Below are 9,980 nucleotides of genomic sequence, written 5' to 3' on the forward strand. Positions count from 1 at the left end.
AGGCACATTCACCCAGTTTCCATCAGGGGTGTTAGCACATCCCCAGAAGGCACCCGAGAGGTGTGGGAGAGCTCTGGAGGTGTTACACATGGTGAGCTGATGGGTTCTCATGGGCTCCCCTGTGTGTGTGGAGTGGCTACAGCTGAGGGCAGGGAACCCCTGAGACACAGGAATGGAGTGGTGTGAAAACGGTGCCCAAGATTTTGGAAGACAGAGCAGATTTTGCACCATTTGCATTTCTACTATTGTTTTTCTCCCTTTCTTTCTCCTGTTCCCTGGCATGACCCACCGTTATTAGCAGATGTGGGAAGGGAGGTGTGAATCCTGTTTACTGGGAAGCCTGTGCTGCCTGGAAACTCTGGTTTAGCAACATTTATCTCCCCCCAGCCCTCCCTGTGCCTGGCAAACTCAGAGGCTCCATAATCAACGCTTTTGTCTTCGCTGTTTACTTTTTTCTTTCTGATTGCCTGAGCAGCAGCAGCCAGAGGGAAGGAGCTGACCTTGCCAAGGACGAGGGCAGGAGCTGGACCTGGACAGCACAACAGGCTGTGGAGAGATGGTGAGCAGGACAGCAGAGAGTACAAGGACACTGTGGTGGCTGCTTGCCCCCATTCCTGCTAGTTTCACACCTCTTTCCACACAGTCATTTGGTAAAACCCATTGCAAAAGCCTTGTGAAACACCCGACTGTCTGTGCAAGGGCTCTGTGAGGCTGCAGGCTGGGCTTTGCTGGTGATTGGTTTTGGTGGAGGTGTCTGCAGGGCAGAAGGGATCAGGGAGATGATGTCCCTGTCCTTGTCTCTGTGCTAGCTGAAGGGATCCTGCTCCATGCCCAGAGTCCCTCCAGCCTGTGCCTTCCTTCCCACCATGTAGGGGGACACACTATGAAAGTGGTATAGAATGTAATCTTATCCCCCAAGGAGCCACAGCTGGACCAATTACTAAAGATCAGGAGCAGGCCTGATGTTAACAGGCCACACGTGCAGCCAATAAGAACAGTGCTATAAAAGAGTGGATTGGTGGGGTCTGGGGTCAGATGGCTGCTGCAAGGATCAGGAACAGTCAGTGCTTAGAGAAGATGCCTGTGAGGAACATCGAGGAGGTATGGAACCCTGGTTGTATGGAATCCTTGCACTATAATGATGGTAGAACTCTTGATATATAAGACAACACTACCACATACCAGTGCCTCCACAAAAACACATTTGGGACCTTGTGAGTAGATCCAGGATCAGTGCAACAGCTCAAAAGGAAAATGCTGCCTGGGAGGATAAAATCCCTGGATCTGAACTCTCTGTCCTGAAATCCCAAGCCCTGCCTGGGACAAAGGTCTTTCTTGCCCATCCTCTTCACTACTGAGAAATTTTCCTGACTTGCTTGATCAAAATTTGTGGTTTGAGAGTTCAGATCCACAGACTCAATGTCCTTTCACATCTGTCTGAGCTCATCTGGGTGAACCCAAGCCTTGCACTCTGAAAACTGGCTCTGTGAGAGGGGAGTGGTGGTTGTTTCTCCCTCTTTACTCAGGACGGGTTCTGCTGTGCCTCCCAGTGATTTACAAACCCTCCAAGTGCCCCTGGTCCTGCTGTCCTGCTGCAGGTGACATGCAGGGTTACAGACAGCACCTCCCTCCCTGCCCTCCCCTCCTCACAGGGCTGGGAGGCTCCATGTGCTGGGCAGTGACAGAGCTGTCACACAGCTCATGTGCCCCAGCCCTGTGCAGGATGGTCCTGGAGCTGTTCTGCTCTTCTGCTCAAAGGTCCCAGGGCTTTGGTGCTGAGGGATTGGGTTTCTGCTCTTCCTTACCCTCAGTGTCCTTTGATCTTTGCCTGCTTCATGCTTATCTCTCCCTCCCACTCAGTAAAGTGAGATTTATGCTGGTAGATAAGATAGGAAGGCTGTTATATTTGGGTGTGGGAAAACAAAACATTGTCAAGGGCCAGGCAGGCCATGAATGGAAAGAGAACAGATCACCTGGCAAGGTCCAAGGCTCAAGGACCCCCTTACAGAGGAGCCTTTGCAGGGGAAGCTGGAGCCATGGCTCTCCTCCTGCTACACCAGGCTGAGAGAGGCTTGGGATGCCTCAAATGCAGGGATGCTCCTTGCACTCCAGTGTGGCTGAAAAATTGAGATGTGCCCCATTGAATTTACAGCTGTTGGTGCTGCTCAGCTGGCTCCTGGGCTTGCTATGGGGGTCTCTTCTCTGGCTGTACATTAGAGCCTGGTGCTCGTTAGTGGCTGCTTTGCTCTCACTGCTTATCAGCTCGCTGGATCGTGCCTGGGAACACTTTGATAACAGCAGCGATGGGCCTGGGCTGGCAGGTGGCCAGGGCAGGGCTGCTGTGTCTGTGCTGGATGGGCTGGAGCTCAGGTCTGAGTCTGAGCTGGAGGGACTGAGAGGTGTGAACGAGCCCAGCATGGAGCACAGATCCACAGCTCCTGTGGGGCCTGAGCTGGAGCAGGTTTGCTGCAGGAGCTCTGGGAGATCCAGGCTGGAGCAGCTGGTGAGGAGCTGCAGCCCCTGGGGAGGAGCCAAACTGCAGAAATTCAGGGAAGGCTGAATTTCTGTCTGCTGTGCCCTGCTGCCCTGGAGGGCTGGGATGTGACCACACTGATGGTGTGAGCCCCTTGGGGAAGCCAGGCTGGAGTTCAGTGCAGTGTTAAATCAGGACCAGGGATGGAAATTGCAACGGATCTGTAAATTGCTGTAAGCCATGATTTGAGTTGTGTGTTTCAGGAATTACTAAAACAGGCACCATTCAACCCAAAACAGGAGGTGCCCCCCAAGGAGCAGTGCCAAGGCAGCAGTGACTGAGCTGAGCTGCCTTTGGTGCCCAATAACTGCCCCCACCCAGCAGCTCTGCTGTCCTGAGTGACCCCCAGAACAGATGGAGCTCAAACCATGGACTAAATGAATTAACAGGCATTTTGCTGAGGCTTTATAAACATTTTTCAGAGTGGTCCACAGACTAAGGGAACGATATCTGTGTGTCAGATCAAAGAATGGGAAGGGGGTGGTGGCTGTGGAAGCTGTACTGAATGGTGTAAGGGGTATGGAATATGAGGGGAATGTGCTGGGTTTGGCTGGAGTAGAGTTATTTTCTTCCCAGTGTGCTGTATTTTGTATTTGTGCTGAACACAGGGTGATGATATGGAGATGTTTTTGTTATTGCTGAGCAGAGCTTGCACACAGCCAAGGCCTTTTCTGCCTCTCAGGCTGCCAGGGGAGCTGGAGGTGTGGGGAGGGCAGGACAGGAGATCCCAGCTGAGCACAGGGATGTTCCATAGCATCAGATATTCCTGAGCACAGGGATATTCCATAGAATCACTGCTTGGGGTGGCCTGGGTGGCCCTGCAGAGTGGGGTGTGTGGAGGATGGCCATGGCCCTGTGGATGCTGTGGGTGCTCCACAGGGAGGGCAGGATGAGGCCCCAGCAGAGCTTTTACCTGCATGATGGCTGGGAAGGGGGACAGATGAGACACAGGGGATTATATCTTAATGTTTGCAGCTTTCTGCTGCCAGTGGGAAATCCCCACCTTTACAGGGTTTACAGGGAAGACGGGGCAAGACTATTTACAAGAGAATATAGTGACAAGACAAGGGGGAGTGGGTTCAGATTCAAAGAGATTAGGTTTAGATTAGATATTAGGAAAATATTCTTTGCTGTGAGGGTGGGCAGGCCCTGACACAGAGTGCCCAGAGCAGCTGTGGCTGCCCCTGGATCCCTGGCAGTGCCCAAGGCTGGGCTGGACAGGGCTTGGAGCAGCCTGGGATAGTGGGAGGTGTCCCTGCCATGGCAGGGGTGGCACTGGAGGATTTTCAAGGTCCCTTCCAACCCAACCCATTCTGTGACCCTTCAGAGCACACAGCTGCAAGTGTCCTGGGGTACCCAGGAGCTCCCACCAAGCAGAGAGAAGGCAAAAACATTAATGCTTTCATAACAGTGCCTTGTGCTTCCTGCAAAGCACTTTATCCCAAGGATGCCAAGTGTTTTGCAAGATTTTAAATAATTAAGTATTAGATCAGTGCTTCTGTTCTGCAAGACAGAAATATCACCCTCTCTCCTCAAATTCATCTGTCTGGGATGGCCCACACTGTGAACAAATGGAAAGGAAAGGAACAATTACCTAAAACCCCACTGCTCAACGTGCTCAGAGCAAATCCTGAGCTGGGGTTCCCTGGGACACCCCCAGTTCTGCAGGGGGGACATGAGGCTGTTCAGCAGCAGTTCTCTTCAGACCTTAATTTTGTTCAGGGTTTTGCTGGAATGATCCTGGGGTCTGGTCCTGGAGGAGCTGGCATGGCCCACACCTGGAGAGCAGTGCTGCCCTGTCCCAGGGCTCCAGACTGCAGGACTGAGCTGCCTCGAGCCCTGTGAGTGATGCTGGAAGCTTCCTGTGACATGAGCCAAGGGATTTGGGCTGCAGCAATCCCAAACCCCACAGGACACCCACATGATCCACCTGCAGCCCCTGTGCTGGCCCTGCCCCACAGCCAGCCCTGCCCATGGCACCTCTGAGATCAGACCTTGTGGAATTACACCCTGGCCACTGGCAGGGCCCTTCCCCTGAGCCTGTGAATCCCATTCCTGTGCTGGAAATCCCATGGGACAGCATGTGGGCATCTCTCCTTGTAATCAAGGGTTGTGGCAGCCCCTTCCCAGCCAGCCCCCGGTGCTGTACACTGACCTCATCTCCAGATGCCCCAGCAGCAGTTTAGCAGCTCGAGGCTGTCACAGACATCTTTTATGGAAAAGCCTTTCTTTGGGATTTTTCCCCCTGAGAGGCCTCAAGAACAAAATGTAAACAATGGTTATCTGCTGCTGTGAGATGCAACAGGTGCATCTGTGATTGGTTTCATGTTGGTTGTTTATAATTAATGGCCAATCACAGTCAGCTGGCTTGGACTCTCTGTCTGAGACACAAACCTTTGTTATCATTCCTGGCTATTCTATTCTCAGCCAGCCTTCTGATGAAATCCTTTCTTCTATTCTTGTAGTATAGTTTTAATGTAATATATATAATAAAATAATAAATCAGCCTTCTGAAACATGGAGTCAGATCCTCGTCCCTTCCCTCATCCTCAGGCCCCTGTGAACACCATCACAGGCTGGTCAGGCTCTGGAGTTCAAACTTCTCAAGAGGGAATTTGGGTGTGCAATCCTGACAGGATCCCACAGCCACAGGAGCCCTGTGCCCTGCTGGGACAGGTGAGGGGACAGCCCAGCTCTGCAGCAATGCACTGGCACCCTCTAATGACACAGTTATGAATATTCAGGGACCTGGATGGCTCCTGCAGCCCATCCTGCTGTGCTGGAGCTCCTGGAGCTCTGCTCACAGTTCTTCTGGAGCCTTTGGTGGGGCAGGGTTGCCTCTTCTCTGTCTGCTGTGCTCCAAATTCCCAGCTCAGCTCCCTTTTGGAGCTGATTTTGGTGCAGACACCAGGGAGGGTTTGTGGCTGTGCATTGCTGTCACAGACATCTTTTTATGAAAACCCTTTTCTTGGGATTTCCTCCTGAGAAGCTGAGAGGCCTCAGGGACAAAATGTAAACATTGATTATCTGCTGCTGTGAAATACAACAGGTGCATCTGTGATTGGTCCATGTTGGTTGTTTCTAATGAATGGCCAATCACAGTCAGCTGGCTCAGGCTCTCTGTCCGAGATACAAGCCTTTGTTATCATTCTTTCTTTTTCTATTCTTAGCTAGCCTGCTGATGAAATCCTTTCTTCTACCCTTTTAGTATAGTTTTAATATAATATATATCATAAAATAATAAAGCCTTCTGAAACATGGAGTCAGATCCTTGTCTCTTCCCTCATCCTTGGACCCCTGTGAACACGGTCACAAGAGCCTGAGCTGCACCATTGTCCCACTGGTGACATTGTGCCATGGCCAGAGTCTGGGTGTCCAGCCTGGCCTCCAGACAAGCCCAGCAGGGCACAGAAGCCCAAGGGAGGGGAGGCTCCTCTCCAGCCTCCCCAGCCTCCCTAGGCCTTGCTGCCTGGCTCTGGGAGCCCAGGGCAGCTCAGTTTGCTCTCAAGGATGATTCAGCCCTGCTCAGAGCTGCCACCATGGCACAGACAGGGCAAACACAGCCAGCTCCTCCCTGGATGTTGTGCTGGTTGATAAAAGGCTTTGGTGGCCTGGAGCTGAGGTTGCCATTGGGAGGAGCAGGGCAGCCCCAGTGCTGTCCTGCCAAACTCGTGGGCAATGTCAGCACCTTCCCACTCAGCTGGGAGAAAGCGTGGGGAATGCCCCTGCAGAACCAGGGCTGTGGATTTTGTACAAACAGACCAATTGATCCTGAGCAGGGAATCCACAGCCTGAGCAGGGCCAAGAGCTCCCAGGGGAGCTTTGTCTCCTCTGCCAGACTGAAAACTGAGCTCTGGCCCATGTGCCATCCCTCCTGTCCTGCAGGAGCTGCCCAGGGCTGTCACTCTGCCAGATGTGCCGAGAAACCTCTGCTTGAAGGTGGGTGAGTGTGGGGAGGCTTTGGGGATTTACAGACAGGAGCAGAGGGGTGGGATGGGATAGGAATGGGGATGAGACAGGAACAGAAGGGGATGGGATGGGGTGAGGGATAGGGAGGAGGATGGGAAGGGCATGAAAGGGATGGGGACTGAGGTGGGGTTACATGGAGTAGGGAAAGGGATGGGATAAAGGTGGGGAGTGGGATCAGGATGGGGAGGAAAAGGGGAAGGAGGTGGGATAGAGGTGAGGAGGGGAAGGAATAGGGTTGAGATAGAGCTCATAGAAAGGGCTGAGGAATGGAGCTGTGATGGAGCTGGGGAGAAGAAGGGAATGGGAATGGGAAAGGAGGGAATCAGCTCTTGTTCAGACAGCACACGTTCAGGCAGCAGCTCATGCTAGCTCAGCCTCATTGGCCACAGCAGCTCTGGAGAGCCCTGAATGCCTTTCTCTTCTGCTGCTGTCCCAGGGGGCTGTGCTGCTCTGCCAGCCAACTGTACCAGCAGGATTTTATTTTACATTTATTTTCCTAATGGCTTGGGTGGCCTGAAAACTTGAGCAGTGAATTGTGACTGCTCAAGATTGGGTAAAAATCCACACAATGGCTGTGCACTGCAGTGTGGCACCGGGGATGAGTCACTGAAATTGCAATTAGGAAAGAAAATAACAGTGGGTTTACAAGCTCCTTTCCAGGAGCATTGCATTTCTCTGGAATTACAATGGCTCCTTGGAGTGGTTCATGAGACACTGCTCCATATCAAAAAATACATGGAGCTGGAGGAAGTGGTAGCTGATGTAAAACAGTTTAGCAGTGAAGGGAGGGAGGAAAAACAGCATTAATTTTTACAGCATAGGTGCTTTGGGAGGGCTGTGGGGTGAGCAGAGGAAGCCACAGCAAAGCCCAGGGATGTGGGCCAGTGGAGTTGTGCCCACATGGAGTCCAAGGAGATGCAGGAGTCTGGGCAGAAAGGGTACACAGGGAGTGACAGGGGTCCCACAAGTGTCCCCTCTTCAGCTTGCAGAACCTCACTGGAGAGAGACTCTCAGATAGTGCAGCAAACAAGGAAGGTGCATCACCCTTGATTGCTGGAGTCCTGGAAAACAAAAGTCAATCTTTGGTTTGTCTCCCAAGAGCTTTATTTTGGCTTTTATCTGAAAGGTACAGCCTGGTTTGCAGTGAGCAGGGGTGCAAAGCACTGGGCACAGAAGCTCCATTGGGAATGGGCACAGATTTAATCTTTGTGCCTTGCACCAGCATCAGGTGTCAGTGAGTCCTGGGGAGAGGCTGAGCACAGCCCTCCAGTCCACGTGGTGCCAGCAGCACTTCTGCTTCTGTTCCCTCTTCTCCAGCAGCCCCAGCTCCAGGATGAAAGGTCAGCAGCTCCCAGGGGCTCAGCCTGGCTGGGGCACAGGGGCTCCCTGTGCATCCATTGGGCTTGGCTTCACTCCCAGGCCAGCAGCTGCACAAGGAACTCTGCAAAACCAGGGCCTTGGGGATCCTGATCAGCACCTCCACCCCAGAGCAGGGCAGAGCTGTGCCACCCACCCCAGAGCAGGGCAGAGCTGCTCCTCACCCTCTCCAGGCCAGCAGCAGGCACCAGCCAGCTCTCACCTGTGGGCTCTGAACAGCCTCATCTGCCTGGATTGCCGTGTTTTTAATGATTTTAATTAAACACAGGGATGTTCCAAGGTGGAGACCAGGCAGATTATGTGCTGCTGTTGGGAAGCAGAGCCCTCCCTGCTCGGTGTGACCATTGTCCTGCGGTGTCACTGTCCCCAAAGTCACAGGTCACAGCACCAAGAGGGAGCCAGAGCCATGTGCCATTTTCCTGTGCCCTGATGCTCCTGAGCAGCCAAACAGCCAGTCCAAGGTGTCATCAGTCCTGGCTGTCCCAGGACTCCCAGGATGTCACACCTGGTTCCTGTTTGCAGTCTGGCTTCTTGGAGACCCAGGTTTGGTCTCCTCAGCTTCAGTGACACGAGGGAAGACTCAGTCCTGGTCAGCACGAGGTGACACTCTGGAAACAGCTGCCATTCGGCTTTGGGAGGTGAAAACACAGAGGGTCCACAGCTGGTCAGACAGGTTTGGGCTAAAAACACCTGTCTGAGAGACTGCAGGGTCAGGGGCCTCATCCTGAAGGTCGTGAGTGAGACAGGGACTGCAGACTTCAGAACCCTGGAGGGAAGGAGGGGAAAAGCAAGATCACAGCCCTTAACTTTGTCAGAGCAGACTTCAAGCTCTTCACAGGTCTGCTTGTAAGAATCCATTGGATAAGGTAGAGAAGCACCCAAAGCCCACAGGAAAGCAAACGTCACTCCTGTCTTTAAGAAAGGCAAAAGGTGGATCCAGGGAGCTACAGGCTGGCCTGCCTCACCCCATCCCTGGAATGGGGACAGCTAATCCTGGATATTGTGAAAAATGCATGTATTTTATGATTGAAAATATTAAAATGAATATTATATGTGTTGTGTTAGAAAGTAATGCTGGATTAATTCTTTTAAGTACTGTGTTAAATATAGTTTTAGGTTATAAAATTGTTACAATAGAAATGATGCTATGTAGGATATTTTTTTAAAGAAAGGACTGGCAGTGAGATAGCAGCCACAGGACACCTGAATCTTTCAGAGAAAATAAATTTATTGCTCTCTTATCAGAAGAAACAAACTTCTTCCCACCTCCAAGGCACTGCTAGGATTCAGAGGAAGAAGTTGATGATGACCAGACAGAATCCTGTGTTTGAATGGAATTTATGCATCATGTATGAGGTGTATGAATATGTAACAGGCTGTTGTTTTTAAGGGTTAATCCTTTGTTAATGTGGGTCATTTTTCAGGCTCGTGCTGCCCAGAAAAAGGTACCTGGACGTCCATAACTCTTTGTCTCTATTGTGTCATATTGTCCTAATTCAAATTGTCCAAATTGTTATTACTCTAATTGTATTACTATTTTTATAACCATTTTATTACTATTAAACTTCAAAAATTTTAAAAACAAGTGATTGGCGTTTTTCACAATGTCATTTCCAGGCACATGAAGAACAAGAAATTAATCACTGTTTGATTCCCCATGTGGAAAATGTGTCCAGTGCTGATCTTCCCAGCACAGACTGGAGAAACTGGAGACAGCTCAGTGGAAAGAGGCACAGAGGGGATGGAGAGGCTGCATCATGTCCCTGAGAGAGCTTGACTGTCCAGCTTGGGGAAGGGAAGGCTCAGGGGGACCTCACAGTGTGTCTGAACACCTGAAGGGAGAGTGGAAAGAGGAAGGATCCAGCTCTTACCAGTGGTGCCCAGTGACAGGAGAAGGGACAATGGCACAAATGGAGACACTGGAGGATCCCTCTAAATACCCAGGAGTTATGGAGTCTCCATCCTTGGAGGTATTCACAGCCCAAGGTCATGGCCAAGGGGCTCCCATGGTTGAGGGGGTCAGAGCAGGTCCCTGCCAGCCCAGCCAGTCTGCAGGTGTGTGATTCTGTCATGGGGCACAGAAAAGCTGGGCTGGAGCAGG

The sequence above is a fragment of the Ammospiza caudacuta genome, chromosome 16 (assembly GCF_027887145.1).
Source record: "Ammospiza caudacuta isolate bAmmCau1 chromosome 16, bAmmCau1.pri, whole genome shotgun sequence".
NCBI classification, from domain to species: Eukaryota; Metazoa; Chordata; class Aves; order Passeriformes; family Passerellidae; genus Ammospiza; species Ammospiza caudacuta.